This window comes from Pinus tabuliformis, chromosome 8 (genome assembly GCF_031772625.1).
Source record: "Pinus tabuliformis cultivar Carrire ecotype Pingquan chromosome 8, CPIR1, whole genome shotgun sequence".
Lineage (NCBI taxonomy): Eukaryota > Viridiplantae > Streptophyta > Pinopsida > Pinales > Pinaceae > Pinus > Pinus tabuliformis.
The window spans coordinates 1,412,706,758-1,412,726,773 of record NC_142294.1 but is presented as its reverse complement, the minus strand read 5'-3'; the positions used below and the strand labels follow the sequence as shown (position 1 = coordinate 1,412,726,773).

At 35.0% G+C, this 20,016-nt stretch overlaps 1 pseudogene across 1 annotated transcript; it reads right to left on the bottom strand.

Moving 5' to 3' along the window:
- Positions 1-8,785: 8,785 nt before the first annotated feature.
- LOC149240869 (rust resistance kinase Lr10-like) lies at positions 8,786-19,607 on the bottom strand (annotated as a pseudogene). Its single transcript, XR_016245984.1, has 4 exons — positions 19,568-19,607; positions 9,993-10,556; positions 9,790-9,825; positions 8,786-9,662 (listed from the first exon to the last, which is right to left on the bottom strand). The product of XR_016245984.1 is annotated as a rust resistance kinase Lr10-like (transcript).
- Between the last annotated feature and the right edge of the window lie 409 nt (positions 19,608-20,016).

The following is a 20,016-nucleotide window of genomic DNA, read 5'->3' as shown; positions in this document are numbered from 1 at the left end:
CTAATGAAAATATAAAGCTAAAAAAACATTATTAAGTGTAGAAGAAGAGGTTTAATATAGCCTTCATGTGCTTAATAAAGGTTATATGGGCCTTAATTTGTATCTAATTTAGAGGCCCATCAGTATGCATTGCTATCATTGTTTTAGGGTTAGATAACTTGATGATTGTGTTATATGTTGTTGATGAGTATGTTATAGGTTAACTTGTTCTTGTTATATGATAGTTAGCTTGATGATTAGGTTATATGTTGTTGATGAGAATGATATATAACTTTTTGTTGTTATATTATAGTAACTTGATGATTATGGTTATTACATTAAGATGTTGATGTTATATGTATCATACGAATTTAGGTTGGTTTATGCAAACGGTTAGGGTTATACCATTTAGGAAGAGTTAATATGTTCTGATATTATGTCATAATAATATAGAATGACTATGCAGATGTGATTATTATGTATGAATGACAATTTTTTATGAGCTTATCATGTGAACATGTTAGTTAGTTATTGTTATGGATATCATGATCTTATTTGTGTTTGAGTGGATGTGTTGTGAAGTTATATCATGCTAACTAGATTGATTTTGCAGGCAAGATAGATTCCCTTGAGATACATTAAGGTATGAGCTTTCATATGTCATCTACTTTGTGCTTGAATGTTTCATTGTGTCATTTATATGGTTTTTGAGTGTTTGGTGTCTATTATGTCGTCTATATGTTGTTTTAATGTTTGATACTTGAATGATATGAGTATGTGTCTATAAGATTTCTTGGTGGTTGTACTAATACATATGTGTTGAGACAGTTGATATGTACTTGAGTGTAGAAGGTGACAGTTGTAGCATTATGTCTAATGACTATGAGTTGACTATGGATTATGACATGATTGTTAGTCTCGGTAAAGGTTGATTTGAAATTAGTAGATATGACTGTCTTGATATTTGGAACATGTGGTTGACATGTGTAAATAGTTGCACGAAACATGCTTGGTGTTAGTGTGAAAAGGTTACAATTTATGTGTTTATATAACTAATAGTTGGGTGATGTGATAGTACATAGTAACCCTCGATTGCAACAAGGTAAAAGGGGTAAAAGAAAGGAATTGGACACGAATTCCTTTGTTGTGTTTGGAAATACTAATTCCAAACGAATGAGTGATTTGCATACTGGAAGTCTTCTTCACCTTGATTTCACCTAACATTATGTGAGTATGTGCTATATTCATGGACATGTATTTGATAGGTATAACAACTGGCATCTAGTTATATCTAGATTTGTGAAAGGAATTGGAGTCCCTTGAGAGATGGCATGGATGTGTTTAGTTACAAGACAACGTGTTTGGCATATCAAGATAAGGTAACCAGTGTACTGTTAAATTTATTTATGCACTGACAGTTATGTGTTATGATAGTATGATGTACAGGATTACATGGCAAGAGACTATCATGAAACATAAAGGAAGGCTCAGGTTGAGCTTTCCCTTAGAGGCTTTAGGAACCATGGGGATTGAGTCACGGTGTTTGTTCTCAGTCTTGTGCTTTTGGTATTTTTGTGATTTGTTGTGATTGATTGTGGTTTTGTTTGTGTCTTATGCATGGCCATGCCACTTTGTTTGTGGTTTCATGTTACTATTGGTGTTTCATGGTTTTCTTCTTATTTTTCTTGTGCTTTCCTTTTAATTTTTGAGTCTTGGGAATTAGTTGGGAAGGAGGAAGTTAATGGAGCCCGGGAAAGCGTAATGAAACACAACAGGTTATGTAAGGTCCAAATGAATCTTAGTGCATGTATAAGGGTAGTTGAAGGAAATCTTACGCCAGCTAGATGGATTGGTTGGGTCCATTGAGGTAAATGGACGGTGATAGGAAAATCATGAGAAAGGTAAAAGAAAAGGTGAAGTAAACGAATCTGAGGCATTTGATTCCTTGGCTATGTTGGGAACGATTGTTCTCAATGTTGTGCACGGTGTGCATAGAGAAATGGAGTTCTCTTAACCTTGACCTTATGCTATCTAGTAATTATATTAGGATCATGAACATGATGATGTTTATATGTATACATGTATGTATATATGTTGTTGTCTGACAAGGTTGTTAGGAATCATTCTTGTGAAGGAATGATTGCTTATGAATGACATGAAGAGGTTTCGATTCAAGAGAAATCAAGTGGGAACAGTGTCCTAACAAATATCTTAGGTCAATTTCATGTGGATATGAATTGATATTCTTTGATTATGCTATGTCTATGTTTATGTTATGGAAATGCTAATGCTAATAGACACATTAGCGAAATGGAAACAACGTGATCCACGCCATGCTAGGGTAAGCATGGATGTCAAAGAGACACTGGAAGAAAAGTTGTTTGGTAGAGACTTTGTGGTTTTAGATGTGTGGTACTAGTGTTGTGCATATGTTGTACATGTTGTACATGTTGCATCTGTGATGTTATGTGCATGCGGTGTCGTGTATGTATAGTGTGTACATGTTGTCTATACATTGTTATGTAAAGGTGGTACAGATAGTGTCCTGTGTATATTGTGTATACAGTGCTAGGTATATATGGTTCTATGTACATGTTGGATATGTGGTGCAGTGTACATATTGTACCATACACATGATGGATATGCAGTGTTGTGTGCATATGGTGTTGTGCACATGTTGGATATGCAGTGTTGCATACATATGATGCTATGTACATATTATATATGAATTTATATGTACATGTGGTGTTTTGTACATGTTTTACATGATGTAAATGTGTATTCTAATGCCCTTTAAAAAAACCATCATTGGGAAATAAGAAACAAGCTTGTTCTTTGGATAGGTATGAACAAAATTTTAGATACTAGTGAGCATCATTTCATATTGAAACACAAGATTTCACATTGCATTTTGGACTACATTATGGGAGAATATGGATATGAATTTGGAGAGGTATACAACATTCCATGCGCAGAAAGATGGGAAAAAAAAGTATTTAATAAGACTCTGGTGAAATTTTTGAGGGAATACAATCAGGAAACATCTGAAGACTTGGGATGAAAATCTGGTATACATACAATTCTCTTAGAATATATTAGTCCACACTTCTATTAGTAAGTCCCCATTTGAATCTTGTTTTGGATATTTGACACCTTCAACTTTGGATATTGCATATGGGAAACAAGGAAGAGTGAAGGGGGATATTACAGGGAATGCCATAAGGATAGAAAAACTTGTTGAGAATATCAAGTAGGCCCATACAAAATTCTAGGAGATGTTTTAGAAGTCATGAGAAAATTTCAATACTAGGAAGGATTACCATAGAACACAAAAATCATCCAAAGTGTGAGACAAAGTATGGTTATTGTTGAACAAGGAGAGGCTACAGGGTCTTGGTAAGAAAATCAAGGATCTGTGATACTGACCCTTTGAGATATTGTATAAATCTGTAGATAATTTCCATCAATGCATTCTACCCCCATACATGTGAATTTACTCAGCGTTGAATGTAGAAAAATTGGAACTATATGGTCCTTCTATATTGAATCAAGAGGAAGAATATGTCCTACATTCGATGGAGGATTTGGCACCAAAATATTACGTAGAATTAATAGAGATACATTTTTGCAGAAGAATTCTAGAACTACAAGAAAAGCGAAACATAACCTTTGGCATATTAGGTTGAAAAGATAACTTCAAAGCAATGCTAAATAGTACTTGAGGAGAAGGTAGAGGAAAAGTTTCCTCACCTCATTTAGTAAAATATTTTTGGGACCAAATCCTCCTAAAATTGTGAGGTGTGATCCATATTGGATTAATATATTATTTTTCATCCATTTCAATGCTTTTAGACTAGAAAAGTTGGAGGAATCAACTTACAGGGTCATTTTTACCACGTAGTCCCACTTTTAGGTAAAAAAAATTTATGAGCAATTTTTGAGGCCTTAAATGAAAACTTTTAGTGGTCCCTACCCTATTATATACCCATATTCCATAGTCTCTATGTCGGTACCTTTCCAACCACACAAGAGTCACCTTAATAAGAGCTTGTATGAGAAAGTTATGCCTCTCAAAAGTTGACCTATTCAAATTTACCACCATAATATGAGATGATTCCATATCACTACCATGTCAACCCCTATTACTAATTGAAAAGGGGCTAGCAACATGGGCACTATGAAGATGAATCTAGAAGGTTCAAGTTGTAACGCATATTTATGGTTGAACAGGTCAAATTTAGGCCCTAGCCTGCTATTGAGTTATCTTATAACTGAGTCACTAAGAGAAAAAGCAATTTCATTCTATTCAATCTGTGTATCCAATCAATGCTTTCTGTTTTGTGCTTGCATACATTATGCCACAATCTCTAGTTCATGCTATGTATCTTAGAATTCATTTTCCTACACTCCAATGTGTGTCTTTTGGAGTCTCCATAAATCTGGAAATCAAACTCACTCCTTGCATGATATCCGGTCTTGTAGCTATGAGATACATGAGGCTACCAACCAATATTTTGAATAAAGTTGGATTGAAATCTAATCCTTCATCATCCTTGCTTAACTTTTTACCTATTGCAACTGGTGTAGGGACAGGTTTGCAATTTTCCATCCTGAATATTTTCAACAAATCTTTGGAATATTTATTTTGACAAATAAAAATTCCTTTTTCAGATTGCTCAACTTCTATGCCAAGAAAATATTTCATGAGACCAAGATCTGTCATCTCAAATTCTTTCATCATGGCTTCTTTAAATTCATCTATGTCAAAATCACCTGTAAAAATCATGTCATCAACATATAAGAAAACAATCAAAATCAGTGCATGCTCATTTACCTTTGTGTACAAGGTAGGCTCAATGTTTCTTCTACAAAATCCATTCTTAATCATGTAGGTGTTGATTCTGCTATATCAAGCTCTAGGCGCTTGCTTCAATCCATAGAGAACTTTCTTCAACCTATAAACTTTGTCTTCATTACTCTCAACTTCGTATCCTAGAGGTTGCTGCACATAAATTTCTTCTTCTAGAATTCCATTCAGGAAGGCTGATTTGACATCCATATGATATAATTCCCACTTGTTCTGAGATGTTGTGGCTAGAACTGCTCGTACAGTATCCAATCTGGATACCGGAGCAAACATTCCTTCAAAGTCTATTCCCGGTTGCTGCAAGAATCCTTTTGCTAAAAGTCTTACTTTAAATCTGTCAATTTCACCTTTCTCATTCAACTTTGTCTTGTACACCCACTTTACACCAATGAGATTTTTGTCCTTTGGTAAATCAACCAAATTCCATGTGTCATTCTTTTTAATAGCTTCAATTTCTTCATCCATGGCTTGCACCCAATTTTCATCTTTGAATGTTTCTTCAAACGAAGAAGGTTGGAATGCCAACAATGCAAAATTTGAACTAAAATCCAAGTCATTGTAAATATCTTTCAAACTTCTCATCTTTCTCTTACCATTGCTTGATTCATCACTTGATTGATTGTTGGGAGAATCTTGATTTGTTGATCTGCTTGAGGATCCATGTATCTCTGAAAATCTTGGATTCCTTGTTGGTGTGTCTCTGTTTGGTGTCTTCACTTGTGATTCTTGCTGCTCCTTTTCTGCTACATCATCTTCTTCCATCAGTGGCACTTGTGCATCAACTATTTTGTCTATAGTTCCATTCCATGACTCTTGTTCCTTGAACACCACATCTTTGCTAATTATGGTCTTCTTTGTGACAGGGTTATACAATTTGTAAGCTTTTGATTGCTCACTATAACCAATGAATATGTATTTTTCACTTTTATCATCCAATTTGTCTCTTCGCTCCTTAGGCACATGTGCATAAGCTATATATACAAATACTTTGAGATAAAATACGCTGCAATACATACCTAACCATGCTTGCTCTGGTACTCTGTTCATCACACTCTTTGTAGGAGATCTATTGATCACATAAAGAGCACATGCAACTGCTTCTGCCCAATACTCATTAGACAAGTTTCTACCTTTCAACATGCTTCTTACCATGTTCATAATCGTCCTGTTCTTTCTTTCTACTACACCATTCTACTACGGTGTGTACCTGGTTGTAAACTGTCTTCTGATCCCATGTTGTTTGCAGCAATCATGGAATGCCTTTGAGTTATATTCTCCACCACGATCTGAACTCAATACCTTGATCTGTCAATCACTTTGGTTCTGCTAAAGCTTTGAATTCTTTGAACTTTGCAAAAGTTTCAGGCTTCTGCTTCAAAAAATAAACCTAAGTCTTTATGTTGTAGTCATCAATGAAAGTGAGGAAGTAGCAACTTCCACCGATCAACTGTGTCCTCATAGGTCCACACAAGTCTGTATGCACTAGCTCAAGAGGTTGCTTTGCTCTGTATGCAACTCCCTTTGGAAAACTTTTATGGTGTTGTTTACTCAAGATGTACCACTCACAAGTACTAGCAGGCTCTTTGATGGGAGGTAATCCTCTAACCATCTGTTTCTGCTGCAACAATCTTAAACCAAAAAAGGGCAAGTGTCCAAATCGAAAGTGCCATAACCAATAATGATCAGAACATGCAATTGTAAAAGAACTCACCTGACCACTGTAATTCAAAATGAGAGGAAAGAGTTTGTTCTTCATCATCTACACCTTTGTTATCAGTTGCTTGCTTGGGGGCTTGTCATATATAACAACTTCTTGACCTTGAAAGATAACTTTGTATCCTTTCTGTGTCAATTGACCAACACTTAACAAATTATGTTTGAGACTAGGAACATAATATACCTCTGAGATTGTCTTCGGCTCCCCCTGCTTGGTCAGAATATTGACCACTCCTTTTCCATCTACTTCCACAGTCTTGTCAGTCCCCAACTTTACCTCTGTTTTCACAGATTGATCGAAATTTGCAACCAAATCCTTGTTTCCTGTCATGTGATTACTGCAACCACTTTCTAACAGCCACACACTAGCAGAAGGTTCATGCATGGTATGGAAAGCTAGGAACATGGAGTTATTACTCTCTGTAGTGACATTAGCTCTTTGATTCCCTTGATCAACTATTTTCTTCCTGCAAACACGAGCATAATGACCAAATTTATTGCAGTAATAACATCTCACCTTTGATTTTTCAACTCTTTGATTATTGTTGAAGCTTTCGTAGTTGATTCCATTTGCATGTTCATGATCTTCTCGGTCATCTCTCTAACCACCATATCTTCCGCTTCGTCCTCTTCCTCTCGCTCTACTTCTGCCTCGACCTCTCTCTCTTGAAATAGAAACCTAACTTTTGAAAGCGGTCTCTAATGTGGAATCCTTATTTCTGTCTATCCTTGTCTCATGCAAAAGAAGTGATCCCATAAGCTCATCAATTGTCAATGATGACAAATCCTTGGCTTCTTCTATGGTTGCTACCACAACATCAAATTTGGCAGAAAAAGATCGGAGGACCTTCTCAACCACTCTTTGATCTTTTATATCTTCACCATAAATATTTAACTGATTTACAACAGTTATGACCTGATTCATGAAAGAATTGATGCCCTATGTTTCCTTCATCTGCAGACTTTCAAAATCTCTCCTAGTATTCTGCAACTTTTGACTTTGGCCATACATTTATAGTTTGTCACCAAAGTATCCCATGCTACTTTTGTTGAAGACGTGGTCATAATCTTCTGTAACACTGCTAGGTCCACTCCCTGTTGAATAAGTTGCAACGCATGTGCATTCTTCTTCTTGTCTTTCTTCCATTGTTCCCTCTCTACATTAGTGAGAGCTTGTTCTTCTATTTCGTTCATAGGTTTTGAAAACCCAAACTTCACATAATCCCAAACATCATGTACATGCAACGTGGTCATCATCTTAATGGCCCACACATCATAATCTTTCCCTGTTAACGATGGGAACTGGGGCTGCAAATTTGAGAAAGCCATCTTTCTCCAAAAATTTCTCTATTTAAAGAATTGAAAAAAATAAAAAAATAAAATAAAATAAAATTCTCCTTTAATAAGCTTTGCAAAGCTTATTTTAAAAAAAATCGCTTATCTTCGAAATTTTCCTTTATAAAATAAAACCCTTTATTATTTTTTAATATAAAAAATCTTTTTATATTAAAAAAAAAACCTCTTTATAATCACTTCAAAAGAAATCGTATGATAAAACCACTTAACAAAATCGTACCAACTTAGGTTTAAAAGATCACGTGACTTTTAAAGCCTTTTGAGTTTCAAACACTTTCGACTTTCAAACACGTTGACTCTGTATTGAGTTGTGGCACACGCTCATTTTCCTGCGAAACTGCAGCTTGCTTGCTTGTTGACCAATCAATTTTCCAGGCAACGGTGTTCACGCCAGCTGTGGCTTCTTCTTCATTAAACTCTATCTATGTTGTTTACGAACCAAATGAGTTCAACTACAGCGGGTGAGAAACTTCTGACTATTTTCTTACTCGCACATGCATGATCCAGTTGTAGAATCTCTTGATCTTAATCTTTTGATGTTGTAGAATCTCTTGATGTCAATTTGTTGGAAAGGTATAGGAGACAAAAAACAATTCACACATAAAACATGAGTTGCTGCTCTTCTATTGATCACACAAAACATAATGATTACAATGAACCTGGTGAAGGGTATTTAAACCTTTTCCAACTAGCTAACTGCCTAAAACATCTTGACATGCAACTACATGCAATCTCACACTCAAAATAGTCTATCACTCAACTCATTTGACTCAACACTCAAACACTCAATCATACAATCACTCAGTGAACTGACTCTCTATTTTTATCTAAATCCTCATGTAGAAGTAATTATCTTATTTTAACACCTCATTCTGAAACAAGCATCTGGGAAGCCCACTCCGGAAAGTATAGCCGACTCAAAAGACTCACCCTAAAGTCAATATTCTTTCTATTCTTTCTACCCGCAACAATCTCTAGCAAGAGCATACCAAAATTATAAACATCAAATTTATCAGTAACATGCCCCATATTACTGTCACACACCTCTGGCGCAACATATCCTAGAGTCCCTCTCCCTGCCGTCATTGATATATGGTCGTATTCCTTTCCACAAAGTACCGCCAAACCAAAATCAGACACTTTTGGGGGCGAAGTCTGCGTTCAACAAGATGTTGTGAGGCTTGATGTCGAAGTGTATGATGCGCTTCTCAATCTTGATGTAGATATGCAATTCCACGAGCCGAACCCAAAGCAATGGAATGCAAATGTCCCCACCTTAATAGCTGCCCGCGCTCTTCTCTGGCAAACAGAAACTTATCGAGAGAACCATTGAGCATGTACTCATATACCAGTGCGCTTGTAGGGCTTTCGAAACAATACCCCAACAGCTTAACCAAATTAACATGATGGACCCGTCCAATGGTGCCCACTTCATTCATGAATTGGACCTCACTGTGTCTATGCCTGTCAAGAATCTTAACGGCCACTGGAGCTTCGTTGGAACTGAGCTTTCCTTTATAGACCACACCATAACCTCCTTCTCCCAACTTTTCTGCAAAGTTGTTTGTGATCTTCTTCAGGTGAGAGAATGAATATCTCGTTGGCATTTCATAAGCATATTCCTTGAGGAATTTCTCCACTTTTGAAGCGGAGCTACCAGGAGGAGGATGTCTTTTCTTCACATAAAACGTGAAGAACAGTACTAGTGCTACTGCTGTGAACGCTGCTCCTCCTACCGAGCAACCTGCGGTGGAATGAAGAGATTGATGTATGAATAATATGATATTGGTCACACCCAGAAGAGGAGGATAATAGAAACCAATTCTGCGTGGGGTAAAGAGGAGAAACCTGGAAGAAAAATTGTAATTTACCTATTATTATTATAATGGCTGACTTGTTTGAAGGACCTGCAAGGTAGCCATAACAACTATCACGGAATGGGAAGGATCCACATATACATAAAATAATATTCGATGTTTTGAGCCAAGTGCGCAACGACTGATACTTTTACCTACAATAGCCTGATTGCTTGAGCTCACAGAATAAATTCATCACGCCATAAAAAAGAGCTTACCGTGGCCGGGAAATTTGTGTGTACGGGGTCCGTCCTTGCAGTAGCAGAGGAAAGGCGATGTTGAGTCCGAAATGTTGTAACCACATATCCCCCCACTTGCTTCACATGATCTGCAGACTTTGTCTCTCTGTCTATCATTGGAAACGCATTCTGCTCTTCCGACTTCAACTTCTACTTGTTCCATAGAACATCCCCGAATCGAATACCCTGAGTTGTAGAAAGCGTAATAGACGGTAGCATTACATTTCCAGAGCCGCCGTCCTGTGGAATCGAATGCATCTTGAAAAGGGTCCGGTTCTTGGAATCGAATGCACTTGTACACATCTAGGGTCCGGTTCTCTTTACCCGAAATGTAGCAGGAGGCGTTTCCATGTTCTGATAAGTGTATCTGAAGATTATTAAAGGGACGATTGAAAAAATTGCAGTTCTCTCCTCTGACAATAAGGAACACGAGAGCAGAGTACCTCCCCAGTATTGTGTAACTCCGGCCATGAATTTCGATAACTGGAGTTGCGTTCTGCATACAGTTGATTTGAAAGGCAGGGTGACCGCATCCACGCTTTCCTGCGCCAAAAGGATACGTTATATTCATGATCCCACAATTCCTAGCATTTAAGCAATACTCATATTGCGCGTCGAAGCATAACGAGCAGCGAATTAGAGAGGCCCAGCAGGCAGCCAGGATAAGGAAGAAGAGGGGTTGACGAGGGGAAAGAAAATAGCGAGGAGCATATACTTCCATGGCGAGAGACAGAGATAGGGTTCGATCTTGGGGAGTAAAAAAATGATCAACGTAACAGAGTGGGGCGCAGAGGTGTCGTTGTTGGGGATTTCAGAAATAAAAATGATGATGAAGAGGCGGGGTCAAGTATTAATCACGTGGACAGATAAGTTCAGGGTTCTTGGAATTCTCAAATTTTAATGTTATAATTGTCAACCATATCAATTTTCGTGGAAGGACGGGCAATGTGACTCTCCACACAATAGATGACCCACTCATCCACGCACCTCATTTTGTTTTCTATAAATCAAATGATTTAGGACTAAAACGCCCTTCCAGAAATCATGTCTACCATGAAAGTAGTTGTGATTTAGGACTAAAACGTCCTTCCAGAAATCATGTCTACCATGAAAGTAGTTGTGGTGGCAGGAAGCATAAGAGAAAGTGCCACTTAGGAAATATGAAATAAAATATAAGCGTAATTTGGGGTTTTGCTGTTTAGTACGTGCAAAAATAAAGTAAATGATGTTTTTTATGTAAAAAGTAATTGAGAGTTAAGGGATTTTTTTTTGTTTCTCGGACAAGGGACTCACTTCCATTGGTCCTAAGTTTAAGAAGGCATACATATTTTATTTTTTCTAGTTTTGATCTTCTAATCTCTCAAGAGGAAACACATGCTTTTAACCATAGGTTCACTCAAACTGTATAATATAATATCATATATGTCATTGAGAGTAAATTATTATTAATATTTGGCTTAATGGTGATTTAGTGGCAACAGTTGATTAAAACTACTTTGATTAGACACTTCATTCATTTATATTGAACTTAACAACAGCTGGAAAGTACTTTGAATATCTCATCAAGCATTCTATGTTTATTTTTTCATCAAATACTTTAAATAGAAACTGTTTATTTTTTCATCAAATACTTTAAATAGAAACTTCCAAAAACTTTTTCATACATAAAAATAAAATATTCATAATCATTGAGGTTATTCATAATTATTGAGATTTGAATTACTGAAATTTGATAAATAGTAAATATTGATATTGATATGTGTATTATAATAGAAATAGGTATATATATATATATATATATAACAATTATTATTTATAACTTTATAAAATTAATCACTTCAGTTATATGAATTAATAGAAAAATAAAAATTTATATTTAAAAAATTTCAAAATCTATTTTTAATTTTTAAAATATTAAATTTAATATATCATTACGCTTTATAAAAACTATTTAAAATTTTTATAATTAACTAAAAGTTAATTATTTTTTACTAAAAACAAAAATAATATAATTTACCTGAAACAAAATATATAAAAAAGAAAACATCTATAAAAATATAAACTGATGATAAAATATAAAAAATATATATATGATAAATACATATCAAATATATTTCCATATTTATATACTATAACTATATTTTATTATTATTAATGATGATATATATAATAACAAAATAAATCAAGAATCTGTTCATTTCGAACCCTTTGTCGGTTCTGGAAGTCTGTGGGTTATGCCCCACAAAACTACTACTGGAAACCTCTCGAATCGAATTCGGTTAGGGTGAGTTGATGCCCCTAGATATAAAAAAATCGTTCGTGTAGCATCTATAAATTTAAATGTTCGTGACCGACCTTGATTCAACTAATATGATTAAAACATTTACATGTTTAGTATCAAAAATATTTTATAAAAACATATCAGTGAAATATATATATATATATATATATATATATATTAAATATAATTTATAATTTATAATGTTGTAAATTTTCTGAAATTAATAAAAGAAATTTTTTTAAATTTTAATATATAGTTAATGATTTTAAAATTTAATTTTAATTGTAAATTTTTAGTAATCATGCATCTTTGTTATTTATTTATGAAGATTATATGATTTTTTTCTACTTTGTCTTGAGCATGAACTACATTAGTTAGTTCGAAATGTATCCTAATGATGTGATTAATCCAAAAGGCATTTATCTACTATATAGATCACAAAAGTCTCAGATCTAACATATTTAATATTAATGTAAAAATTTAAATTTTATTTTTTAATGTTAAATTCAAAAAAGTTCATTTGGTGTATAATAGATGGTGATGGGTGTACTATCAAAGCACTTCTTGACATCATGGTCACAGGTTTGAAACTCAGTGGGAAAAAATCTAACCATGTTAAGGGCAAGAGTGGCCTAGCCGGTGCAAAGGATTTTGACGAGATAGATACCCCTAAATAAAGGTTTCTGAAGCCAAATAATAAGCGTGCAATGATCTCACTACTCATACAACTTAGCAAACAAAACAAAAAAATTAAAATACAAATATTTCAGGTAAAACTTTAAATATTTATCTTATGAAACTTATAATAAATTATTTAGCTTTAGTGGTAGGCATAATAGTTGTTATCCTCCTCACTTTTCTTTTAGAAAAAGATAAGAGAGAGACTGGATTTCTTTCTCCAACAATATCCAAAATTTCCAAATATATATATATATATATATAGAAAGAAAGAAATAGTATCCTAGTTAAATATTGTTAATTGCTTTGTTTAGTTCTTCTAGAGAAGTTTGTATTTGCAGGATTTTTCCTCTTCTAATAACTTATCTTACTTTAAGTGTTATCTTTGTTTTGTTGCTTATAATTTAAGTTTGTGTATTGTCCTAGTTTTTGGAAAATAACCTTAGTATTGTGTAACTGCCACCATGAATCTCGATAGATAACTGGACTTTTGCACACAGTTGATTTGAAAAGATACGTGATAATCCTGGTCCCCCATGACTAGTATTTAGGCAATACTCATATTGCACGTCCAAACATAAGGAGCAGCGGATTAGAGATGCACAGCAGGCAGTAACGATAAGGAAGAAGACGCGTTGAGTGGATTAGAGATGCACAGCAGTAACGATAAGGAAGAAGACGCGTCGAGGATGGTAAGGAAGAAAGCGAGGAACATATAATTCCATCATGACAAGCAGAGATAGGGTTCCATCTTGGCAATAAAAAAATGTTTTGATTTTCATAAATTATCTTCTGAATAATAAAAATGACATTTTTGGTGGTCGGGTTGATTTTGGTAGGAAATTGATTTGAAGATATCTTTGAAGATATTTTGGAAATTGCTGCAGAAAATATCTCTGACATGAGGCCTCTTAGAGCAAGCTAGCTTAATGATATCCCAAAATGATCAACATCATATCTATGAACATTCGGGGCCTTGGTGTAGACTCTAAATTTCTGGCCCTTAAAAACCTTTTTATCTCATCCAAATCGAAAATGCTTCTTATACAGGAAACCATGCATGACAATCAACAATCTATTACATATTTCAGGGGGATGCTTCCAACATGGCATATGGTTTCTTCAAATGTTGTGGGCATGTCAGGGGGTTTAGCGGTTTTGTGGGATCCTAAATGGATAAGGGCAGCTGCATTTCAATGCTTCGCTGGTATTTTTGTTCTGGCTCACATCTGTGGATCTTCAGGCCCGGTTAATATATTAAATATATATGCACCATATAAGAAACGATTCCCATTTTGGAATAATCTTTTAACCTCTGAATTACTTGAAATCGATTCTCTGATTATTGGTGGAGATTTTAACTGTACCTTTTGCAATGAAGAAACATGGGGCAATGGCAGACATCCTGCCTAATTGTCTGGGACTCACTTAGGACAATGGGCGGTCTAATAATTCATTTCTGGCAAAAAAACTTGACAGATTCCTCTTACATGAAAATCTAATTAAAAAATTTGGCTCCCCTACAATGAATATCATTCCATCTTTTCTATCAGATCACCAGCCAATTTCTATTCATTGGAATCATGTTGGTTGCAAGTTTGGATATCCGTTCAAATTCAATCGTACATGGCTTGCTGATGAAAATATCAACAAATTTATAAATGATATTTGGAAGATCTCTCCCAAGCAGTATAATTACCCATCTCGGTGCTTTCTTGACTGTCTGCAATCTCTTCGGAAAAAGGTCAGAAAATGGTAGAAGGAGAAATCAGCATCCAATAGAAAGGAACTGAAGGATATATGTAGAAAATTGGTGCATTTATCAACTCATTTTAAATATCCCTCCATGTCGTCCTCTATTAGAAAAAGTATATGGGACTTAGTAAAAAGAAAATAGAAGTTATTAGAGGTTTAAGAGGCCACTTGGAGGCTCAAGAGTCGAGTGTTATGGCTCAAAGAAGGTGATAAAAATATGAATTTTTTTCACAGGTTTGCAAATAAGAAGAGGGAAGCAAACACTACTTGGGATATCAAGGACGAGGAAGGAAATACACATTACTCACAGGAGGCCATTTCTAGAGAAGCTGTGAAGTATTTCAAAAAGGCATACAACAAGAATTCTGTTTGTGACATAGAAGATATTCTATGGGGAATAGACCCATATCCCACTATTTTGATGAAAATCAAAATAGAGCTCTATTTGCTGAAGTTTCTGAAGAGGAATTATTGACAACAATGAAATCATTTCAGAAAGACAAGTGCCCTAGATCGGACGGGTGGACCATTGATTTCTTCATCCACTTCTTTAATTTATTTAAGACGGATATTCTAAATATGGTTGAGGAATCAAGACTGCAGGGTTTCATAAGCCAAAACATTTCATCAACTTATATCGCTCTAATTCCTAAGAAGAAGCTCTCCTCCACTTTTTCAAATTATCAGCCAACTTAATTGTGCAATGTTCTATACAAGATCATATCAAATATTATTGCTATCCGAATTAGGAACATTTTATCTATACATCTGTCTCAAGAACAACACGTCTTTCTAAAGGATAGGAATATATTAGATGCGGTGGCTCTCACCCAAGAATGCCTACACTCAATGCATAACAGAAAAATAGAAGCTGCTCTTTTGGAAATCGATCTTAAAAAGGCTTATGATTGTGTGAACTAGGGCTTCATTCGATGCCTACTGGCTACGATCGGCCTAGATGTCAGATGCATTAGATGGATCATGGCCTGTGTAGTGGAAGTCAATTATTCAATCCTCATTAATGGAGTCCCAACTTCATTCTTCAAAGCGGCCAGGGGCTTACGACATGGCTGCTCTCTGTCGCCACTTCTCTTCATTTTAGTAATGGATTCTCTAAGCCTACATATTAAGAAAGCGATTCAGCAAAACAGATGTAAGCCTCTCCCTATATGCAAGAACATCCTCATTTCGCATAATTTCTTTGTTGATGACATTCTATTATCAGCATTGTTGTGCACAACTACATGGATATGTCTTCATGAAATCTTGGGGAGATTTCAAAAAACCACCGGCATGTATGTTAATGATATAAAATCATCCTTTCATGTTGAAAATATAAATGGAGATCTTATCATATTTCTAACAGGTCTTTTTAATATAAAATCTCTACCCATTTGGCATGGTTTGAAATACCTGGGATTTTATTTGAAACCTATGGGATACCGAGTGGCTGATTGGTCATGGATTTCGGATCATTTCTATAAGAAAATAGCTGCTTGGGAATACAAATGCTTATCCTTAGGGGGTCGCGCTATTCTGTCTCAAGCTATGCTGGTACAAATCATGGTTTAATGGGCACACCTCTTCTTTATCCCTTCAGCTATTATCAATTGTCTTAATAGAATGATTGAAAATTTTATATGGGGAGGACAGAAGGATAAGAAAAAATTCCACTTGACCAAGCTTTCGAAGCTATCTCGGCCTAAAAATATGGGAGGTTGGGGTTTATTGGATCTGCACACATTTAGAAGAGCTCTTCTGTATAAAACCATGTGGAAAGTGATTATGGGAGAATCTCTTTGGAGCAAGGCCATTAGAGATAAGTATATGGACAATCAGGATATGACATATTGGTATAGACAGCGCAATATTGGATCCTCCAATGCCTCATCTATATGGAGAGGATTTCAAAGAATGGAGCCTTTCTTCAGGAAAAATTTGATCTAGAAATTTCAGTCTGGATCTAATATTATTATTGGCATAGATGATTTTGTAGGTGAGGAAGAAAATATCAATATTTCCACCTAGCTTTTGAGAGCTTTACACAACAGGGGTTTCTTCTTTTGGGCCAGCGTCATTCAAAAATGGGATGGAGCAGTTCCTATATGGAAATTTGCAACAGAAATGCAACTTACCGGAGTTCTGGAAACACAATGGAATTCCATCATTACTGCAATGTGAGCACAGGGCATTTTTCGCTCGTCAGACCGGGATTCCCTCATTTGGAATGGTCTCGGTGGCTCACCAATAGTTCATGCAAAGCATATATATCTCCAGTTATTATTATCAGCATCGGAACAATCTAATAATATTTTTCTAGCAGCTTTTTGGAAAACAGGATGCCCCATAAAAATCATTATATTTTCTTGGCTGGTTTTTCATAACAGGAACCTCACTTGGGAGAATCTCCAAAAGCGGAATTGGTGTGGGCCAGCCATATGCCCCCTATGTAGATCAAATTCTGAGAGCAATTTGCACATTTTTCTACAATGTCCTCAAAAGCAGTTGATTTGGCAAAACCTAGCTGCTCATTTTGGTTTTTCCAACGTCACTACTCCTTCTATCATTGAGGCCTTGATAGGATGGAGTAATATGTATATCAAATGGAGGCCCATTCCACTGTTAACTATCTGGGCCATATGGAAATGGCGCAACATGATTATTTTCAATTCCATAAGGGATCCATAATCAACAGTATTCGAATCTATCCTTTGCTTGTATAACGCGATAGGACGACCTCGCCAATCCAAAGTCAGGCATGGAAGGCAAACACAATCCAAGGAGACCTCTAGTTTTCCTTGTGCATATTTTGACGGAGCTGCTCAACATGGCACATGTGCGTGTGGAGTTTTCATTATCATTGAGGAAGGTCAAGTTTATGACATCCATTGGAACGGTGGAGCTGGAACTAACAATAAAGTAGAAGCCATGGCCCTGGCCAGACTCCTCTCTATAAGTGACTTCCTTGGCATACAAAAGCTCCATATATTTAGAGATTTGAATGTTATCATCGATCATGTTTTGTCTAAACATATCATTAGAAATATCCACCTCTCTGGATGGTTGAACGGGATTGAGGATTTGTGGAGCACCAGGAAGGACTACACAATTTCCCACATTGCCAGGGATAAAAACCGAAGGGCAGATGCTTTATCAAAACAGGGGCTATCATCTCCATAGGGTATATGGAGGATGCAATTAACAGTGGACAACATCTCTCATCAGATTCAAGACTTTTCCATGTCGGGTACATAATTTTCTATATTGTGAAGTCTATCTAGTATGACTTTCTATTCTCCTCAACATTTGACTCCTATGTTGTTTTTTGTTTCATAAATTTTTGGCATATGGGACCGACTTTTGAATTAACATTCTGTGCATAAGAGCTACTAGCAATATTTATCCATATGTCCTATCCGTTTCAGATCTGATATGGCTCCTAAAATCCCTTCTCTCCATGTGGTTTTGATCCTCTATATACAGCCATATATGAAGGTCCCCATATGAATCATTGTACATATATGTTGGATGCATATAATACAATCATATAGCTTTTTTTCATGCTATAAAATAAGAGGGATTTAATATTTTCAAGTGCAAATGAATTTTTTTATATGCAATTTTTTTTTATGAGTTTATATTATTTAAATATTTTATATAGTTATTTAGTTTAATTTTTATTTTTAAAATTTTTATTTAAAACAATCTGAGCGAAATTTCATTATTCATTATATTTCTTACCTCTAGTTAATTATTCATTGTAAAACACATTTTCATATAAATGAATTTAGTTGATTGTTAATGGGTGGTTTGAATTTAGTGCATTGTTTACCAGTGATTCCATTTTAGCTTATTCTCTAATTTTTAAATTTGGTTTTGGTTTTGTATTGTAAATTTTTTATCTCGTAAATTATGTGGAAATTATATACGTATTTTGTGAAATGTATATATTTTATTTATTTTATTGGTAGAAATTATAAATTTAAATTATACCAGCTATATAGTTTATATATTTTAATTATTAAAATGTTTTTCTTATTCAAAGTGGTTTGATTAATCTTTAATTAATTAAACTTTCAATTCTATTATTGAAAGTGAAAAATGTTAAACATATTAAGGTTATCTCCCCTAAATTTATTAATGGACTTTCAAATTATATCTTCATTGCATATTTCAATCATGTTTTTATATCTTAAATTGATAATAACTAAATTCAAGTATATTGCATTATATATCATATTTATGCTTTGTTGTTAACATTGGGCTGACTGCATCTAGTTAAAGAAATTCTTTACTCCCTCATTGACCCCTGAATAATGGCATTTAGTGCATCATCTTTACATAAATGTGAGCAACTGCCTAGTCAATCATCAATATAGGTTCTTTACTCCCTCATTGACACATGGATCATGGCATTTAGTGCATCATCTTTACACAAATGTGATCATCCGCCTAATAAATTATCAATATATGTTTTAGCAATATTATATAGTTTTTAATAATATTAATTTTTAAAATTAGATTCTAATAATATTATTATTATTATTTTAAGTTTTAGATTTATAATAATAATAAATTTTATATAAGTAAATTTAAATATTAATGGACACTTTTATATTAGAAAAATAAATATATTTTATAATATAATAAAATTAATTTTATTACATTTTATAATATTATTATAAACATATTTTATAATATAATAATATTAAAATTAATACATTTTACACTATAATAACATTATTTTAGGTTTATTAATTTTAGTGTTTATTACAAGCTTAGGATAGTACTAGGTTTTATGCAGAGATTTCAAAGAGCTGTTGCGTGCGCGCCCACTGACCTGAGCATCCCTGATCGACCTGGGCCTTGGCCCTCGCCATGGCCCTCCCTGATTCTCCTCGAGAGAACCCCGATCCTCAGAAAGCATTTGCAGATCTTGTGAAATCTCTTCCTCCTCAGCGCCCCCGACCCGCGATTACGAAATTTGTAAAGAAGTTAGATGTTCTTCAGGAAGTTCAGCTGCCCCCAACCTTGCCTCGCATGGCAGCACTATCTCTTGCTGAAAAAGGTCTCATAGGACAATTCTTAGGCCTTTGGCCATCTCCAAGAACAGTCCAAAGAAGGGTTGAACGAAACAAGTCAGATAAAATCCAAGGGAAAATATCAATTAGGTTTTGCGGAAAAGGATACTATACATTCCATTTCGAATCCAAAGAGGACAAGGATTTGATCTTCAGGAACGGGTTGTACTTCATGGACTCCAGAGGCCTTTACCTCAATAAATGGACC